At 33.5% G+C, this 22,082-nt stretch overlaps 1 non-coding gene across 1 annotated transcript; it reads left to right on the forward strand.

Annotated features, from left to right (window-relative positions):
* Positions 1–15,052: 15,052 nt before the first annotated feature.
* Positions 15,053–15,125, forward strand: TRNAM-CAU (transfer RNA methionine (anticodon CAU)). The gene has a single exon. It is a non-coding gene; the product is annotated as a tRNA-Met (tRNA).
* Positions 15,126–22,082: the final 6,957 nt, after the last annotated feature.

Consider the following 22,082-nt stretch of genomic DNA (forward strand, 5'->3'; position numbering starts at 1 on the left):
ACTATTTTTGGATTGCTCAACATCTACTACATTTCTAGTTTTCTTGACACCTATTATAAACCGGCACCTATTATATCTTGCATTTCTCAGCACATGAATGTTCCTAGATCACTCAGCATCTGAACAATTCTGGATCACTTGGCATACATTGTGTACTTGACATATATAGTGAAAATGGTTAAGTGTGTTGACACTCAATTGTCAAGACTATTCTTTTGACCAACAGATCTATAGTAGCAACTTACCTTTCTCAATTAAATCCCTCTTTTGCTCAATATTTATCACCTTCTTGTGATAGATCTACAATTCCTCTCTATTTTGTCCTTAACTTCAATCTTTGACCTTTGTTCTCTATTGTTGTTTCATTTCCTTACTCAACAGTATTCACTTTCTTCACAAAATAACCTCAATCATACCATTAGAATCAATGAAAAACTAATAATAACTACTCATTTTATAATATTCTTTTTCCATTTCATAGCTTGACCTAATTAGGGCTTTACAACTTTCTAGAATAGTCCTCTAATTGTGATCAACAATTATGGAATCATCCATTGCTTCTTTCCTTTCAATCTTTATTTCCATTGGCTTGTGTTGCCTTGAAATCATCAGAAATCACTTCCCATTCTTCAAGAAAATATTATCAAATCTTTACCTCATTGTAAACCTTTTTTCTTACTCGTTATAGTGTGTCACATCAGATTCTATGCAAATTCAAACTTTGATGTTGTCTCTGTGTCACTCAGTAAATATAATGTTCTTTCATGGAATACTTGCTATCTTTTGAATTGACTTGGATAAAGCTTTTTCTTGGTAGATATATAATCACTTGGTTTGAACTTGACCTCGAGTATAACTATAGCATTTTGCCATCTCCTCCTTCATAGCTCAGGCACTATGATAACTTAGTTACTATGCACATTTGACACTAAATAGAAATATAATACTATATAGGAGTAACATTCTCCCCTTTTGACATTAGTGTCAAAAATAATATGTACACAGATAACTTGACCTTTATACAAAACTCCCGCCCTAAACATATACTTCCCTATGCTATAGCTTTTATTTTTCAAAATCTTTTTCAAAAACAATTTTATTTGAATTACATCAACTCTTTATATCTCTGTGAGTACTTACATAATACAAAGAAAACATATATAGATAAAAAAAATATATCCCTCTTTTTTTGACACTTATGTCAAAAGAACATAATACATGTAAACTTATTGGGGGTGCAATCCATGATGATAAAAAAATATTTATATTGCATCTCCAAAATTGTCATTGTGTTGTCTTGATTGGTTTTTAAAAAAATTATTATCTGTACTTCAATCAATAATTTGGCCACTAGATCTTTAATATGATCTTCTATTGATAAACTCGGGGCCACAACTAGTTCTCTGACAATCCTCAGATGTGTCTGTATCACCTCAAGATGTAGTAATAGTAAGGCTCTAATTTCATTAATAGTAACTCTTATGTTTCTATCTTCTTGTAAAAACTCATGTTGTAAAATGGATAAATACCTTACTTTGGAGTAATTCATGGAGGCTATACTCAAGTTATTCTCCAAGTCTTTTGCACTAGCATTCATATCGTCATTCATCTTCTGTAATTTTGTCTTTATTCCACTTGCGAGAAATGGTATATGAACGTCACAATTTTTTTGAAAGAACAATGCAACAATTTGTTCAAGCCTCTTCAACTCAGTAACAAAAGTAGACATGACTACTTGCTTAGTTTCTATATCTGTGGAGACTTTGTCCAAGACTTTCCTTTCAAATTTATTTTCATTCCTTTCCAATAACAATGATTGCATCTTAATTTATAGATTATTTGGTTTGTCAACAATTTGAACTAGTTGATCCACTATGGGTGCTTTGTTGTTTAAAACTATATCTGGCCCAACTTCAAGAAGTATATGCTTCACATCATGAAGTACCTATTTTTTTCTTATGTTCTTTCCTTAATCTTTCTTGATCCTTCGTACTTTAACATAGCTCTAAATAAATAGCCATTTTATCATCATCCAAAGTATTAGGATCCCAACTTGGTATAATGATTTTCTCTTCTAGGGTGATTGAGTTGGAACAGATTGCACATAACTCATTTTTCTGCTTGAGCTTCTTTCCTTTTCTAGTGCTTGATGAAATATTTGTGGTGATGGATCTTGGATTTCCAAATTTGACAATGTGGTACTTGACTCTATTTGTGATTCATTCTACTGCTTGATTGGTTAATTGGCAGATAACTATGGCACAGATGGTATAAGTACTATGCTCAACAATGCATATTTTTCCTCATTATCCTTGGTCTCTTCACTTAGTCGCTTATGTACTTTGACTTTAGGTAGCTTCAGAAATGATGTTTGTAAAAATATGGGATCAATAGAAAAACTTGATAGTGGACTAAGAAATGTAAGTCTACCTGTATTTTATTCATGTGCTAGAATCAGTTGGCCACACCCAAATGTTCCCTCACTTGGAGATTCATGGGCTAGTGCTATATCACTTGTAGTAGAAATCTCTTCATTATGCTCTGTAGAGTCTCCACCAGTTTGAGCATGTTTATCATCAATTTTCTCATCTCTATTACTTCATCTCCTTGTCCCCCTTGAGTTGGTTGAGCCTATTTCTCATTTTATCCTTCAATTTGTTGTTCCTCAGTTCTCACAATAGTGTTTGATAACATATGTAAGGAGCCTATAGGAATATCATTTTTATTTTCCTCCTTAGGCTTGGGGAACTCTATTTTTTTGTATAATTGGATCAAACCTATGTATGTGGGCATGCGCTAGCTCATTAAGTTCTATTCCTTGATGGCCAACTTTGTAGTTACTATGACATCTTCATCCTTCTTCAACTATTCAGTTGGATCCTCCTTTAGAATATCTTCAATTGTAACATCATCTTGCTTACCAATAATATCATAAAGCATTTCATGAACATAATTTTTAATATCTTTTGTAGTTTGAAACTCATTTTCTTTATCATTAAGTTCAATAGTCTATTCAGTTGTAGTGTAATCAATGTTAATGATTTCAGTTGAGTCTTTAATGTTATAAACCTGTTTATATATCATCTCCGAGTCTTCATCCACTAAATGTAATTGTCCAAAAAAAACATAAAGATCTCTACACTTTCATAAAAATATTTTCTTATGCTTATGTAGAGCTTTAGATATGTCTTCTAAACCAAAATATGGCATTATGTTAGCTAGTGATCTGCTCCTCATTTCTTTCTTAGTTCTTAGAGCACATTTCCACCTACTATCAATCTTTTGAAATAGATCATTTGGGATATGATTTCCAATCTCCAAGGGCAGATAATTAACTCTTATCATTATGACTATCAATTATTTTTTAACCTTGTTCTTTTCCTCTTCACTCATTGATTCATATTTATAATATTTGAAGTCACTGAATCCTTTACCATTCTTTATATTCTTAGTTATCTCTTCTATGGTTTTTGGTCTTGTAGGAATAGGAGCTTTAGATCTTCCCCATTCTTCTGACTCTATTTTCTCACTATCTTCCTCATCATCATCATCTTTGAGTATGAGCTTTCTTCTCCTTTTGGTAGATGTCTTGGCCTCTTTTCTAGAAGGCTTTCTCTTTTGAGATATTTTCACTTGTGGCACTATAGGCTTTGTAATTTTGGCAAAACCATTCTTCAATGATGTAGCTTCTTGTGTTGCTTGAGTTTTGGACCTTGTAGACTTAGGGCTTGTAGGGATATCTACAACGGGCCTTTTCCTACCTTTTGATGACTATGGCATGGAAATTATGATAACATTTCCTTTTTCCTCTTCTTCAACTTCATCTACACCTTTCCCTTTGGTCATCATTAGTGGTCTATTTTTATCTCCTTCACCAAATGCAATTTCCAAATTCTTCATTATTTTCTTTATTTTTCTTTCCATTTTTGGTATAACAAGATTCATAGTAATTTTATTTTTGGCTATTTCATATGTCTCAAATTTGGGTTCTCTAGGGTTAACATGTTAAGAGATCTAGGATTTCCATAGTGATTTCATGTTGGTTTCTTTGTCTTTGGACTAGTGTACACATTTCTTTTCTCTACTTTCTTTAATGATTCACCTTGCTTGGTTGTAGAGTGCTTAGTATAGCCTAAGCCTAATGTTTTCCTTGGTCTCCTCTATCATTTGAGTTGTTCATCTAGTAATTTGATACTTTCTTATGATCTATTCAATCTCTCCATTAAAGCTTTCTGAGATCTCAATTCACTCTCTAGCCTTTCATTTTTAGTCTTAAGTTCAAGAATCTCTTCCATATTCCTACCAATCTCATGATTTTCACCAAGTAGTTGGTCTTGTTAGGAATAAGGTGTCTCAACCTTGTATAATTCCTATTCTTATTATTTGTTTTGTAAAATGTATTTCTTGCAAATAATGTTGATGTGTCGACATCTTGAATTGTGTGTAAGGAGATCATGACTAAAATGGTTATGACGGATTCCTATGACACGTAAGAGCTATGTTAGGAAGATTCAATGATAGGTGAAGACATGTGGCAACTAAGATATTTGAGTATTGTACACTCTACCCCAATAGTGGGGTTCGCAAATTTTTTTTTTGGGGTTCCTATTTTCTCGAAGAATGGTAAAACCCTAATACGATTTACCTTTTGGGAGTATCCCTAAAGTGAAGCACATGTTATAAGTGTTTTTAGGGTTGCGAAGAGATGAGATGCGAAAAGGGTGTATTGTTGGTACTGCGAGTAGCTACTGGAGTCTTCGGTTGTTGATGTTGAACTTGCATTGCAAGTGTATTGTAACCTCGTGTTGAAGATAATAAATTGTGTAGGTTTTGAAGGGGAGGGGTTGTTTTACCGAAAGGTTTTTCCCCACCGAAAAATCCTTGTGTTATGTGTTCCTTTCTCTGTCTATGTTCTGTATGCATGTTTGGCTGCAATATTGTTATTTACATGATATTGAATCTGTAAGTGTAGAAGATTTTAATAGGATTTGCATCATACTTTCCTTATGAGATTAGTGTAGGAAGCTATTTTCGCACCTGAGTTTCCTTACAGGTCTATCATATCAAAGTGATTTTGTGTCAATCTTGAGATCTCTTCATTATTTCCATCTAGTCTTGCAATAATATGTCTCTTATCTAATGCAATCATATTCTTTTCAACTTCATTTTTTTTTCTCTCCATCAACTCATAGCACCTTATAGAGTTAGATTCATGTTCATTTTTCAATACTTTCACTTTCTTAGTAAGACTATGATTCTTCTCAAGTAGATCAACAATGATAACATTAGTTTCATTAGATTTATTTCTGTATGACAATTCTTCAATGACTTGGTCTCAATAGGTTGTCTCATTGATTTGTTGGGAAATTTCTTTTCTCCCATTTAAGGATATCTTTAGTTTGTTCTTTATTTCACCGATTTGACTCATAGCCATCTGTAATTTCAATATCTGATTCTCAATGGTCCTATCTAATATATACTTCTCAATGAATCAAATATTTAATCTCACATAGTAAAATGTTTAACAAGAGAACACGAACTCTAATACCAATTATTGGAATACATGATAGATAGGATCCTGAGAGGTGGGGGGGTGGGTGGTGAATCAATATCCTCTAATTTTTTTTGTTTTAAAAAATTTACTAGTTTCTTTTCTTCCTATGTTACTTGATTAACATTAAACATATAACAATTTACTTAGAAATAAAAGTAAAAGAGCTAATTCAACATCAACACATAAAATCATAAAATATAACACATAACAAAATCATTTGACATTGTAGAAACCCTTGGTTAGAGGGAAAAATATGGTGGGGATGGTACCCAAAATCCATCACTACTACTATAATAGGTTGCCTAATTAGGGTTATAATATTTAGTCACTCCTGATGACGTAATTGGTTAGGTGTAATAAATGACATTTGTAAGGATCTACCTTTTACAAGGATTTAACTTTTACAAGGATTTACCTTTAACAAGGATTTATCATTTACAAGGATTTACCTTTTACAAGGATATTTTTTCCTTCCTTTCAATCTTTATTTCCATTAGTTTGTGCTACCTTGAAACCATCAACAATCACTTCCCAATCTTCAAGAAAATCTTATCAAATCTTTACCGCAATTCATGTAAACCCTTTTCTCACTTGGTATAGTTGTGTTAGATCAAATTATGTGCAAATTCAAAATTTGATGTCTTCTCTATGTCACTTTGTAAATACAATGTTCTTTCATGTTGAAACTCAATGTAGACTTTGCTTGGTGTCTTATGACTTAAATTGGGTGAAGCTTCTTCTTGGTAGATATATAATCACTTCATTTGAACTTGAGCTTGGGTATAACCGTATCGTTCTTCCATCTCCTCCTTCATAGCTTGGGCACTATGATGACTCGATTACTAGGAACATGTTGACACTAACTGGCAACATAATACTCTACATAGGAGTAACAATTCTACCTTATATCTCCTTTTACAATATATACAATTTTTTTAGCTGATTCCCCCACTTTAACATCAATGAAAAAGGTGAGTCAAAATATATATACAAGTTAAAATTTTGTTCTAACTTTAAATGTTCATGTTGATGATCTAGGTAGGAGTGAAATATAATAAGTAAAATTATTTTTAAGATGAAAACTCCTTTATTCCATCTATCCTTGACTGAATCAGATACACTTATTAATGCACATAGTCCATATGATGCATATTTTTTTTCCTAGATATTTGAATATGAAAAATTTGCACATGATTCTTTTGTCATCAAATATTGCTCAATTTTCTATTGCATTGGATCAATTTTGAGTTATAAATTCTCTTTGATTAACGAGAACCTCTTTAAGATATTTCTCTATTATTCTCAAGAAATCTTATCTCATCATGAGCCTTGCTAATTCTCTTATCCAAGTCTATGACCAATGTGTTAGGATTCTACAATTCATTTACCATGCTATCTAGTTCATAATCTTTACTTTGAATCTCAATAAAGATGTTTTGGATGAAGTTGTGTGGTAATGCACACTTCCCATATAGTTCCTTTCCTCCACTCACATATTTTCTTAACTCCTTAATGCAAATACCCAAGATTGATAAGTCATTCTTGATGTTGTTGTAAATAGTGCTAAATATCATTACATCATGTGTAGTTTATGCCTTACGTTGGAATTATTTAGAATAACTAAGAGGGAAGGTGAATCAGTTATCCAAGGTCCAAATGTACAAATACAATTTTTTAGCACTTAACAGATTCATATCCATATAACCATATCATGCATGCATTCATTATATCATCAATTACCTTAAACATTTTCATATTTCTATCCTAGGTCAAAACATGAACACAATATTTGGTGACCCAGAAACCTTCCAATAAGAACGTAAAACTAGGGTGGGGATGATACCCACAAAACTTCAATACTATAGTATAAAGTTGGCCTATTAAAGCTTACAATGATCACTTCTGATGATCTACCCTGTTAGGAGCAACTAGGACTACTAGGTCCACCTTGTTAGAGGTTTTACAAACATACAATGAAGTATGCACTCGGTTAAGAGATTTAAAGAAAAGATTGTTAAGTCTACCCTGTTAAAGGTTCTGAAGCTGATTCACCTGTTAGGATGAGACAATAAATCTGACTTAAAACTAAATTGCTGATTTAGATACTTGAAGTACTGATCACCTCTTTGTGATAGATAAAACTTGACTTCTCCTGTTTTGACCTTGTTGTATACCTTTCTCTACTGTTGATTCACATTCGCATTCACTCTTCTCAAAACATTACTGCATCTTTTTTACAATTGAATATGATACAATACATTACATATATACCATCCCAATTCTCATAATTACAAGGTTGACCAAAACACAAGTTAACACCAATATTACTGAGTTGGCCCAAATGTAGAAACTTAGGTTCTGTAAGCTGACTTGGTGAATTTTTGAAACTCTGTGTCCACTACATTACTTGGCATCGTCATGCATTTGGTAGAAGTAGAGGCTCAGTCTATACTAATCACTCAATGTATCTTTGAACTTGGTGTATGCTGGAGACTTGATAGATATAGTGTCACTCAGTAGAAACTAAATTCCATGTTTACCTTGCTTGCACTTTGTAAATACTACTCATCCCAGCACTCACTTAACACTGGCTTCACATCACAAGACTTGATAACTCAATAGATACTATCAAGCTTAGTAACCACTGACTGTTTGGTAAGAACTGAACTGCTGAAGTACTGAACTCACTTGGCAACCATTGAATGCTCGGTATGAACTGTGAAACTTGGTAACCACTGAATTGCTCGACAAACACTGGAGACTAAATGATGAACTTGGTAACCATGCAAAATTTGAATAAGTGTTGTCACTAATAACAAACATAATTTAATTCCAACAATCTCCCCCTTTGGCATTAGTGACAAAAACACTTATTAGCCAAAACTTATGTACAATGGCATGCTGTTTTTGATTTTTCAAAATTTGTCTTTGTAATTCTACTGTATATACATTTTCACATATCTCCCCCATACAATGTACATATCATATCATAATATCATGTAGAGTGTATATACAAATATTTTTTCATCTTAATTTCTCCCCTTTATTACTATGCACAAGTCTCTCCTCCTTTTATTCTGTACATATGTCTCTCCCCCTTTTTGACAGTAATGCCAAACATTTATACACAACATACTTATATAGTGACACTAAAGTGTGAGAGAAACTCAGAATTTACCTTAAGAATAAGAGCTAATGTATTATCCCAGTTTTATTGCAAAATTTGTAGGTTTGAAGTGCAACTTGGACTTCTGCTGAGAGTTCAATCATATGATCTACAATTGAAAAATTGTTATCATGGATCAGTGTTTTTGAATCTAGGCAATATGCTTTTGCATTGTGTCCATAATAGGAAGGATCATGTTTTGGATGTCTATAAGTGTAGACCTAATCCTTGCTCCCTCTCTCAATAGTTCTACCTGCATGTCTAATAGGAACCTGACCCTTATGTGATGTGCAAAGCTTGAACTGGGGTCAAGTTGCAACTTTTGAGCACTGGCCTTCAAATCCTCATCTATCTTATTCAATTTTCCTTTTATTTCCTTTGTGTACTCAGTGACATCACATAGCTTGTCAAAAAGAGATGTTACATTTGTGAAAGAATTTTCAAGATTAGCCAAAATTGAGAAAAGCTCTACCTGATGAATATTAGTATGTTGAGCAATGTGCTCAAGCACTTTATTGTCAAATTTTTTCTCTACTTTTTCGATCAACTTATCCTAGCCAGTAGAGTCCTCATTGAATTTATTTACTACTTCTTCTAACTATAACAAAATATGTTGAGATGAATCAACATCAATACCTATGGCCTCTATCAAGATATTCTTTACACTCTTAATGATTCAAAATTCTCTGTCCCTTTCTTCTCTGAGCTGCTTCTGCTTTGCCTTCATCTCTAGAAGCTGGCTTACTAATCTCATTTGCTCCACACTAGCATTATCAAAATCCAACTTAGGAATTTCAATTTCCTTGTCCAAGTCTATATCTTCATCAATTTATTTTCCACATATCAGAAGTTTAAATGGTATCTTTGGTTCAACTTCTGACATTACTGCTTTGGACTTCGAAACATAAACAATAGTAGAAATAGTAGGACTTGCAGTGAAAAATTGAATGGTACCTACTGATGGAATGCTAACTGGAGCACTAGAAGAATTCAAAATTGATGTACTTCCCAAAATTGAAGTATACATAGGTGGAACACTGATAGAAGTACATACAACAGGAGCACTTACTGGAATATGCAAAATTGAATTAGACAAAATTGTAGAACTGGATGCTGTACTTACTGTTGATTTTCTTGATTCGGGAGCTGAAGAAGAGGAGGGCTACAACTCGATGGATGAAGTGGTAGAAAATTCCATTAGAGATACTTGGAGTTGAGAGCAAGAAAAGAGTGATTGGGTAGATGATGTATTTTTTGTGGTTGAAATCACACTTGCTGAACCTATCTCCATGCTTGATGATACTGTAGTTTTTGGTGGAAAGTGAGGAAGGGAGGCTATGACTTCTGCAACTATCCTAATTGGATCACTTTCTTCTTCTCCTTCTTCTTCCCTATCTTCCTCCTCAACTTCATCCTCTTTTCCTTCTTCATCATCCTTCATCAATTCCTGATAATCTTTAGCATCAACAGTGACACAAGCAGTATTATCTTCTTCATTATCTTCATTCTTGTCACTATCATCATCATCATTGATTTCCACTGGATTCTCACTTGGTTTATGCATATGATAAAAATTCCTCCACATGGATGTAGCATCCTTGACTACATGCTCAATATCTTTTATCAAAATTAAGCAAGTATGAAATTTGATCATCATCTTATCTTCATTCTTCTTCATTGCTTCCTTTACCTTTGCATTAGTAAGACTCAGTAGCAACTATCTCAAAGATTGCTCATATATGTCCTTTGTAGTTTGCATAGCTGATTCCCATCTAGGCTTTAACCTTGCTAAGAGTTCATTGGAAATTTGAGGGGCAATTTGTTCAAGGGAATATTTCCATTTTCCCATCTTTGTTAGTACTAGCTCCTCAATCTGCATCTTTTATGCATAAGTTCTGGTTTCATACTTTAAAGATTTGAAATTTGTAATACCAACACCTTCTTCTAATTGCTTCAATCTTTCTTGGAAGGTGAGAGGGGGCTTTGAAAACACAACTTCACTGCCTCCTTTCTTCTTAGATCTTCTAGTAAACATAGCTATAGAGGCCTTGGGTGGCTTGGTGATAATCACCTTTCCTTTCTTTCTCACAAGCTCTTCTTCTTTTCCTAATTCTTATTCTTCATTCTCAGACTCTTCATCTTCTCCTTTGCCCTTGGTAAGCATAAGAGGGGCATTTGCTATTTTCAGTTTAGATATCCTCCTCTTACCTTTATTTACTACCTAAGGAAGTTTAATTTCAAGTTCTATTCTGGCCTTTGCTTCATCATATGTTCCAAAGATAGGTACCTTTGGATCTATAGGTTCATTCACCAGGGCTTCAATTATCTCCTTTGTTTCATCAATATTAACCTTACAAGGAAGAGGTATCACCCATAGTATTCTAGGCCTGACTGCCTGGATATATACTCTATCACAGTCAACCATGAAAAAAAAATCATCCTTGTAATCTTTAACTAATTTTGATAGAATCTAGAACCTGTTATTCATCTTTTCCTTAAATGCTAAAAAATAGTTATCCATTATGCTATCAAAATTCTCACCCATCTCTGCAATAAACTCATTAATCCGATACAAAACTGGAGTGTCCTTTCTCCATACCACTAATCCTTTGGAGGGGAAAAAATTTTGAACATAAAAGAATAAACAAGTCAACAAAGAACCAAATTTACATGGGTTATTCTTTGACGTCCTAATGCTTTCCATGTTCTTATTCAACTATTTCAACATCAAATATGCTAAATCATATTCCAAATTCTTCTTAACAACTTTATATGCTAGGTCCATAGCCTCACATGACAAACTAATTAGTCAACTAGAGTTGTATATCTTATGTGCAATAATATGAAAGCCAAACCTGAGTTCCACATCAGATACATTGCTGATTTTCAAACCTCTACCATCCCAATCAGCTAGGGTTTTCTTTTGAATCTCATCCTAACCTAGGGTTTTGGTAACTTTGACCTTGTTAAGAATAGGGAGACCCGTGATTCTATGAATCATTTTCTTCATTATCAAGATTGGCTACTCTAACCACAACTGACCATTATGCACTCAGCTCAAAGTATACCTAATCTATTTTATCTGAAAGTTTCTTGGCAGGTGTAGAATGTGGGTTAAACCTTTTTCTTCTAGATGTTTATGCTCATGCTTAAGGGTTCCATCGACACATAATTCACCTAGGGCACTATCCATTTCTAGGGTTCCAATTTCTTGCACAACACATTTGAAATGAGTACAAATATCATTGATAAGGAGTACCTTTGGTGGAATTTGCAACTGAGCTCCATTAGGGTCGAGTAATTCTGTAATTGCTATGACCAGTTTGAAGTTCAAAGCCTTCCTTCGATGCCTCACACCAACATCTCTGATCCTTTCTTTGCCTTACTGTTGCTACTAGTGGATGCCATGATCTCTCGGTAAGACTAAGAAAATTTCCTCAAAAAATTCACTACAAAATTTGCTCAAGATCACTTGAATGCTCTGCAAATCACTCTGCTCTAGATATACTGAATGCACAGTGAAAATGAAATCAAAATTCTACCCTTTTGATGAAAATTTTCCATTAATACTTGGTACAATTAGAGCCATAATGACATAGTGCTTGACAGGCTATCATCCACTATCTATGCAGTTTGCTTGATAGAACCTTGTAACTCGGCGACCAAATGAAACTTTGTTACTCTTGATCTCACTCAATATGATCTAGCTTTACTTAGTGAATACTGATGCTAAACTTCTGTGATCCCTCTATATCTAAAATACTAATTTGGATCTTTTACTTACTTCCATTAGAACTGCTTGAGATATGACCTTGAGAATATAATTCTAGTTCTTCCTTTAGAACTTAATTGGAAATGGTGGAGTCACCCACTTCATGAGTGACATGACCATCATCACTTAAACTAGCTTGCTTGGTAGATTTGGGAATCCACTGCTGTCTCATCTGCTTCCTGATGTTATCAGCTTTTTCTTTCTTTTCATCTTCAAATCTACCTATATTCATGCAATTCTTAGCTATATGACCAAGTTCAGTACATGTGTAACATCTTATTGTAGTATCTTTTCTTCTCAAATGATGCCTAACACAATTTATGTCAATGTGTCCATATTCTCCATAGTAATGACATCTAGACCAAGTATTGTAGTCCCAACCAAATATTGCCTTTACAAATTGTTCAACTGGATTGAATAGTTTAGATTTGCATTCAAATGCCTTGTGACCTTGTTTCTTGCATTTGTGACATTTTCCTTCAAACTTTAGTTTCTCCTTGCATTCATTAGCTTTATGACCATGCTGACTGTAGTTGTAGCATTTTCCATTGAAATTTTCCTTTCCGTTATTCCAACATTTATTTGATGTATGGCCTATCTTACCATAGTGGTTGCAAGTAGGTCTTTGATTCCTTTGAGCACCTTGTTTGGAGGATTCACCTTCTTCTTTGTATCGAAGTCCTACTTTTCCCTTTTGCCTATAGAGATTCTACTCATTTTGCTAATTCAATTGATCCATGTCTACCTAGGATTTCATTATTCTTTCATTGAGTTGCTTCTCAAAATTTATATCAACTTTCAACCTTTCATTGATTTGCCTTTCAGTGCTTAGATCATTCCTTAACCTTTCATTTTCAGATCTCAAACTCATGATTTCTTCATTTGCATTGGAGAGCTGATTGATAAGACTTTCTTGCTAAAGGGATTGATTTTGGGTTTCATTGTTCCTTGCCTCCAAGTCTTCATTTGCCTTATTTCTCTGTTCCAAAATTTTACACAATCTTATTGACTAAATTTCCTATTCTCTTTTCAATTTCCTTACCTCTTCTCGCAGGGAGCCATTCTTTTCTAGAAGTTCTTTGATTGCCTCATTTGCTTCATTTGAACTGCTTGAAGGGAAAAATTCTTCAATCTTCTCTTCAACATACTGGTGGTCATTCATCTATTTTGCAAGTTCCTTCCTTCTTTTTAGGGATTGGAAAAGATGCTCTTTTGCTTCCTTGAGTTGAGCTATGGCCATCTGTAGATCTAGCTTCTCATTGTCAATAGCTTTGTCAAGTTTGAATATCTCCATTGTCCTTGATCTTTGCTCAAGCTGTCAAACTTTATCCTGAGAACCACAATGCTTTGATACCAATTGTTGGAAATAATCAAGACTAGCAAGGTTACTGAGAGGGGAGGGGTGAATCAATAACCTCAAAACATTTGAAAAATTCACCATTTAACAACATAATCCATTCATCATTAATAGATCTAATCTACTGCATGCATGAGAAACTAAAAAGATAAACATTCATGACACATGAACACAATATTTGGTGACCTAGAAACCTTCCAATAAGAAAGTAAAACTAGGGTGGGGATTATACCCAAAAAAATTCAATACTATAGTATAAAGTTGGCTTGTTAAATCTTACAATGATCTACCTTGTTAGGAGCAATTAGGACTACTAGGTCCACCTTGTTAGAGGTTTTACAAACATACAATGAAGTATGCACTCGATTAAGAGATTTAAAGAAAAGATTGTTAAGTCTACCATGTTAAAGGATTTGAAGTTGATTCACCTGTTAGGATGAAATAGTAAATTTGACTTACAACTGAATTGTTGATTTAGATCCTTGAAGTACTAATCACCTCTTTGTGATAGATAAAACTTGACTTCTCTTGATTTGACCTTGTTGTATACCTTTCTTTGCTACTGATTCACATTCGCATTCACTCTTCTCAAAATATTACTGCATCTTTTTTACAATTGAATATGATAAAATACATTACATATATACCATCCCAATTCTCATAATTACAAGGTTGGCGAAAACACAAGTTAACACCAATATTATTGAGTCGGCCCAAATGGAGAAACTCGGGTTTTGTAAGTTGACTTGGTGAATTTCTAATACTCGACATCCACTGTATTACTCAACATCATCATGCATTTGGTAGAAGTAGAGGCTCAGTCCATACTGATCACTCAACATAGCTTCAAAATCAGTGTACACTAGAGACTTAGTAGATATAGTGTCACTCGATAGAAATTAAATTCCATGTTTACCTTGCTTGCACTCAATAAACATTGCTCATCCCATCACACTATTTCTCAGATAGGGTCCATAGACCACAAATTTTCATGCTTTCCCATATATTATTTTTTATTATTTTGTAAGATAATATAGTGTAATTATTACTTATTAAATTAAATTATAATAAGAAAGGGGTAGTAAGTGCAAGTTATTCAACTATTGTACAATTTGTCAAAAAAAAGTTTCTTGTTATTTCTATAAAAGACAAATAGAATTGAATTGGTTACCATATTTATTATAATGAAATAGCTTTACCATAGCATCCATGGCTGAATGGTAAGAGCACCCAACTCATAATTGGGAAGTCATAGGTTCAATTCCTGTTGGATGCATAATAAACAGTTATTGCACTCTATTTTTTAGATGAAAGAATCACAACAAGGTTATTTCGATTCAATTCAATATGGAGATTAGATTATCTCCATCCCTGTTTTGTAATGGTTAACTTCTATTTAAAAGAGAAGTTAAGAATTACAAATATTTTATTTACACATGTTTGAACGAATTTTTCTCAGATAGAAAATCTATATTTTGTTTTGGTATAAAATGAACAAATTCTATATTATAACCAATATTATAACCAAAATGAACTTCTAATTGAATGATCAAGTTGATTTTGTAATTAGAAGTTCATTTGGGTTAATACTGGCTTCAAATTACTAGACCTGATAACTTGGTAGACATTGTGAAGCTCGGTAACCATTAACAGTTTGGTAAGAACTAAACTGCTTAGTCTGAACTGTTGAACTAATGAACTCACTTGGCAACCACTAAATGTTCGGTATGAACTGTGAAACTTGGTAACCACTTAATTGCTCATCAAACATTGGAGTCTGGATGATGAAATCTGTAACCATACAGAATCTGAATAAATGTTGTCACTAATAACAAACATAACTTAATGCCAAAAAATACACACTGTTAAATATGACCTGGTTAAAGGATTTTAATCACCCTATTAGGAGTGAGCCTTGTTAAAGGACTTTAGACTATTCCATTAGAATGTCACCTAGTTAAAGGATTTACAAATTACTATTAGGTCAACCTTAATCCAAAGGATTTATCTAGATGGATACAATGGTTAGAAAGTAACAATAAGACTTGATCTGATAACAAAATACAACTCACTTGAAGATTATCGATCTTTATTTTAGTCCTCCATTCTACTTGGAATTCATCCTCTTCATGTCATATAGCTTGTTCATCCTTCAAGAATTCAACTCCTTAAGCCTTCTTGCTCAGTATGCTAGTTGTAGATTCATCCCTTCGGCAACCTTATGAAGTAGCACCTTAGACTTCTTGTCTTCCTTAGGTTCTTGCACATGATAACCTTTGCTTTTGGCCCTCTATTTCTATAAATAGAGAATTTAGGACTTTTTTTGTTTAACCATAATTGTCCATTTTAGTGTTAGGTAAGATTGAATGAATCTACCCACTCACTACTAAATTTGGGACCAAATTGCAACAACAGGCCATCACAATTACACCAATAACCCGTTGCCCAACTAACATAAGTCAAAATTGGTTCCTGTCATACGAGCATCATAACTTTTCCATCACAAGTTGTGACGATAAGGGTTACCATCACAATTGCGATGACTAAAGGTGTCATAAATTAGGCTACCATTTTGGAAAACTGTTCATTTTCACTGTAACAATTAGGATGGAAATCTGTCAATGACACTGTCACAATTCTGATGTTTGTGTAATAGAAATGCTATGGGCCCCATGGCAAGTCATCAAAATCATCCATCACAATTGGGGTGGGCATGTGGTAGGAATTTTGTAGGATCGATGACCAACCATCACAATTACAACAATGTACTATATTAATAGAAAAATAATGGCGACAAATATTGAATAGCTATGATGTAATCATAGGTTAATATTGAGCTTTACCTAATTCCAAGAATAGTTTAATATTCTCTACTAATTAGGGCCAACCACATGAAGGTGGAAGCTCATGTGGCCCCACCCCCCCAACATCTAAATTTCCTATTAACATCTAAAATCTTTAAAAAATGATCAATGTTTAAAGTACAAAAATAGGTTCTAGACCTGCAAAAGTGACATCATTTTCCCATCTTCTGGTGTATGCCATTTTTCCATCGCATCCAAAATAAGATTCTACCACTCTAAATCAAGAATGCACGTGCAACTGTATTCAAATTCATGGACAATAGGTGGAGCTGATAAAACATAACATGATTACATTTATTTAATAGGTCTATTAATTTTTTAAAATTATAGACCATCATCATGAAAAATGTTTGTGATGGTCTATAACTTAAAATACCTAGTTAAAGATCTATAAAAAAAAATGCAAACCTATTGTATTTTTCAGCTTTTCCTGATTTCGTATGCATATGAATTAACATTGCATATCGAAATATGGCATCCTTATGAATTTCTTGAAACCAAAAGATTCACTTAATTAGTTGTCATACAATCATAGGTTATTTTTGAGCTTCACTTAGTTCCAAGAATAGCTTAATATTCTCTACTAATCAAAGCCAATCATGTGAAGGTGGAAGCTCATTTGCACCCCCCACACCCCCCCATCTAAAATCTTTAAGAAAGCATCAATTTTTAAAGTACCTAGAATGTCCTCATCACCTCCTGGTACTCTCATGGGAAGTCCATATTCATTGCTCACAAGAAATTTATCACACAAGTAGATCTAGGAATGTCCTCATCACCTCCTACATAAAATGAATCCAATATTAGAAAATACCCCCTAAGAAATAATAGTTCAAGTGAAATAAACACTTGAAAAATAAGAGAGAAAAAGAGGAATCTACTTACCAATAGGTGTTGCAATTGTATCTATGGCCATGCTACCTGTTGAGTGATTTTTATTGTGCCAAGATCAATCTATTTATATACATACATACATACATACATACATGCATACACACACACACACACACACACATATATATATACATGTACATATGTATATATATGTATATACATACATACATACATATACAAATATCACAAGGGCATGACAATGAGATCCAGTGATCACAAGGGTACATACATATATACATATGCATATATATATATATACATAGATATCTTCACGCACAAATACATACATACATACATACATACATACATGCATACATGTATTTATTTATGTATACATAGACACAGACACAAACACACATACACAAATATTTTTTAAGGTGCTAAGTGACTCACCTCAAGATCCTCCACAAAAATAATGTAGACTAGGAAAAATGGGTAGAGTTCACAAGAAATTTTACAAAAACATATCATAGCATATATTTTTAGAAAGCAACAAGCCATAATCTAGTTAGATGGGTCTAGTTCCTAATTAGCTGGGTTGATATATACATATATTGAAATGGTTTATGGCTAATAAGTAGGAGATAATTTCCACAACAAGTCAAATTGTGATATTGCTATTATGATTTAACTGTGTGACTTTGAGTCAAACTCATTGACCCATGTTTCATGAGTAGTGATTAAACATGAATCCATCTCTCATGAGAATAAATAGAACACTTTGCACTCTAAAGTTTCCTCCATGGTTCATGGATTCTATAAGGGAATGAGCCTCATGATTATGGCATTTACATAGAAGTAGAACTATCTTCTTCAACTCCTTACACTCAACTCTTCACTAAAGTTTTTCTTCCAGTAGTGAGAATAGCTGCTACAAATTCCTAGGATCCAAGGGACCTTGAACCTATGCTACATTTTTTGGAGACATGGGAGAAGTTAATACAGGTTTCAATACTTCATAACATTCTGGATCATATAGTGATTCCCAAATTAACAACAAGAATAGATACTTGGGATGTAGAGATCACAAGGGCACAACAACAAATTATTATCAAACTGTCATCATATTAGGTACAACAAAATGAATGAGACACAGAGATCAAAAGGGCACAACAACAAGATGTAAAGATTAGAAGGGCATGAGAATGAGATGCAGTGACCACAAGGGCATGCCAATGAAATCCTAGATCTCCACACACACACACACACACACACACACACACTCATATATATATATATATATATATATATATATATATATATATATAGATATATATATATATACATACATACATACATACATACATACATACATATATACATACATACATACATACGTACATAGAAAAACAATATCTAAGAGACTTAATGTTTGATAATTGGCTTTGTAGAAAATTAAAAAAATAATTCCCAACACACTAGTTACTAAGCCATGCTCCAAAGATAGTTTCTTTAAAAAGAACTTCATATATATCTTCCCTTTGAAGGTTACAATGGGAAAGGGTGAGTGTTTTCAAAGTGATAGCATACCTAGTGTGGTTGCATAGGTTGTTGAGAAACCCATTGGGGATGAGAGCACCTTTAGAGATTGTTGTGTTGGAAATTTTGATAGGCTTGATGCCCTCAAATCAATCTATGAGGATGTAGATAAACATCACAATCTTTCTATGATTGTTAGTCCTTCCATCCCTCTTGTCCCTCCCCCCACCACAAGATCCTTCCTCCTAACCCCCCACACCAGTTGTCACCCCCCAGGTTGACTCATCTATGATGGTGTGTGATATTCCTATCCCCACCCTTGAAGCTATTAAATATTTGGATGGAAATTATGGTATTGACACTTTAATGGTTCCCAAAGAAGGGGAGCTCTTGGACCCATCATTTGTGTTCAAGGTCCATCGAGTGAAAATAAGATGAAAGAAATATAATATAGACTATATGATTATTGATGAGTAGAATGGTAAGGAGGGGAATGAGGGTGGTAATAGTAAAAGGGATAGGACCCTAGGCCCCTCCAATCCTAAGGCTCCCAGTGAGAAATAAAAGTAGTGAATTACTAGAGTTATAAGAGTTTTAAACTCCTATGGGCATCACACGCAATAATGGTTCCTCACGATTAGTTTAAAATACATCTTATGGAGTGTTAGAGGGCTAGAGCCCCCTAGCAAAATATACACCATCAAGAGACTCCTCATGATTTAAAAGAATATTGATATACTCATCCAAGAGGTGAAAGCTATAAAATACTTTTTGGAAACAACCCTTAGATGTATATGTTGAAAGTAGATTTTTGAAGTGAAGAAGATTGATGAAACGTTGTTGGAAATATAAGATAGGCTAGGTCTTGAGAGGGGAGGGGTGAATTAGGAACCAATAAAACTTAATCTTAATTCACCAATTAATCCTTCATATATATTCTGATCTAATTGCATATATGAAAAATTGAAAGCATTAAAACATCTATAACACTTTGACACAAGATATGATGACCCAGAAACCTTCTAAATAGAAAGTAAAAATGGGGTGGGGATGACATACGCAAGCTTTAGTACTGCAATATAAAGTTGGCCGGTTAAGGCTTGCAATTGATCACTTTTGATGATTTGCCCTATTAGGAGCAATAAGGACTGCTAGGTCCAGCTTGTAAAAGGATTTACAAAAAATACAATGAAGTATGTACTTAGTAAAGAGATTTATAAAAGACTGTTAAGTATACCTTGTGAAAGGTTTTAACTGTTCCACCTGTTAGGATGAACTAGTGGTTGATCTTTGATCTACAACTTTGACTTGCATTGAGATTCCTTTGGAATGAAAAGATCACCTTTCTGTGATGGATAAATCATTGTTTCTCCTTATACTACTTCTAGCCTACTTAATTCACACTTCTACTCTCACATATATCTTCTCATATTCTTACTTCATATGTTCATCATTTGGATGTGATACAATACATTACATATATACCAATCCAAATTATAATTCATCAAAGTTTTGTATAATACAAGTTTCACCAAAATACACAAAGTTGGCCTAGCTATTGGTACATGGGTTCTAAAGAAAAACTTGGTGAGGTTTTGATACTCAACAACCATTGTCATCACTCAACATCGTCATGCTCTTTGTAGATGTAGAAGCTTAGTTCGTACTAATCACTTCTAAGTAGTCTGGACTCAGTTAACACTAGTGACTCAGTGAACCTTGTGAAACTTAGCATATAAATTAAATCACTTGGTTGACACTGCTTAGCTTTGTCAACACTAACACTGTGAGCTTGTTATAAACTGAATCACTTGGTTGACATTGGTCAGCTCGGTCAACACTAACATTATGAGCATGGTATAAATTGAATCACTTTATTGACACATCCTGGCTTGATCAACACTAGATCCACATCATTGATGTTACGAACTCGATAAATATTGGAGAACTAAATTTTCACTGTACAACTCGGTAAACACTATGAAGCTCAATTTATATTGATAATCATCAATTTGGTAGATACTGCTCAGTGTGAATTGAATATTGATTCTGAAACTTTTTAGCAACTATAGAACTCAGTAGAACCTGAATTACTTGGTTAACACTATAAACTACAAGATAAGCTTGATAATTGCTAACCATTTGATTAAGTGTGAGTCACTAATAAATAAAATTGACCATAATGCCAACAATATTCCCCTTTGGCATTAGTGAAAAAAAACACTTTTCAATCAAAAATTGAATTCTCAAAATTTCAAGTTTAAACAATCTTTAATCTCCATCCCATGTCTTCAATTCGGTAACATACTCTTTTTTGAGATTTTTCAAAATTGCTTTTGTAAGAGATGCTTTGTGATTATCTGTACATGTAAATGTATAATATTATGATTCTCCCCCATACATATATATACATTTTACTTACTATATATCTCATGTTTTTATATCACATCTTCTCTTCCTTTTATCTTATCTCATCTTCTCATCTTCTCCCCCTTTTTGATATAAATGCCAAAGGTGTGTGCTACATGGTAATGCCAAAATGTGACAAGAAGTCATAATGTACCTTTAAAATTAGTGACATTATCTTGTCCCAATTTTCTTGTAACACCTTGCTTGCATGCAATGCAATCTATACTTCTGCTAATAACTCCATCATTTGATCAGTTATGGAGAAGTTGTTATCATGGAAGAGAGTTTTGGCATGTGCAATGTGTTTATAGAATGCATCCATGTTTAGAAGAATCACACCTTGAATGTCTACAAGTGTGTCCATGATCTTGGCTTCTTCCCTTAATAATTTTGCTTGCACATTAGTCATAAATCTGATTTTTGTGTAATGAGCAAAATTGTAGCTTGGGTCAATTGACAAATAGTGTGCACTTTCCTTCAAGTCTTCATCTATCTTAGAGAGTTTATCTTTGATTTCCTAAGTAAAGATAGATGTATCACATAAATTTCTAATTAATTAAGTAATAGTATTTGCATAGGTTTCCAAT

This window comes from Cupressus sempervirens, chromosome 5, assembly GCF_028749045.1.
Source record: "Cupressus sempervirens isolate cs-2001-9-10 chromosome 5, ASM2874904v1, whole genome shotgun sequence".
NCBI classification, from domain to species: Eukaryota; Viridiplantae; Streptophyta; class Pinopsida; order Cupressales; family Cupressaceae; genus Cupressus; species Cupressus sempervirens.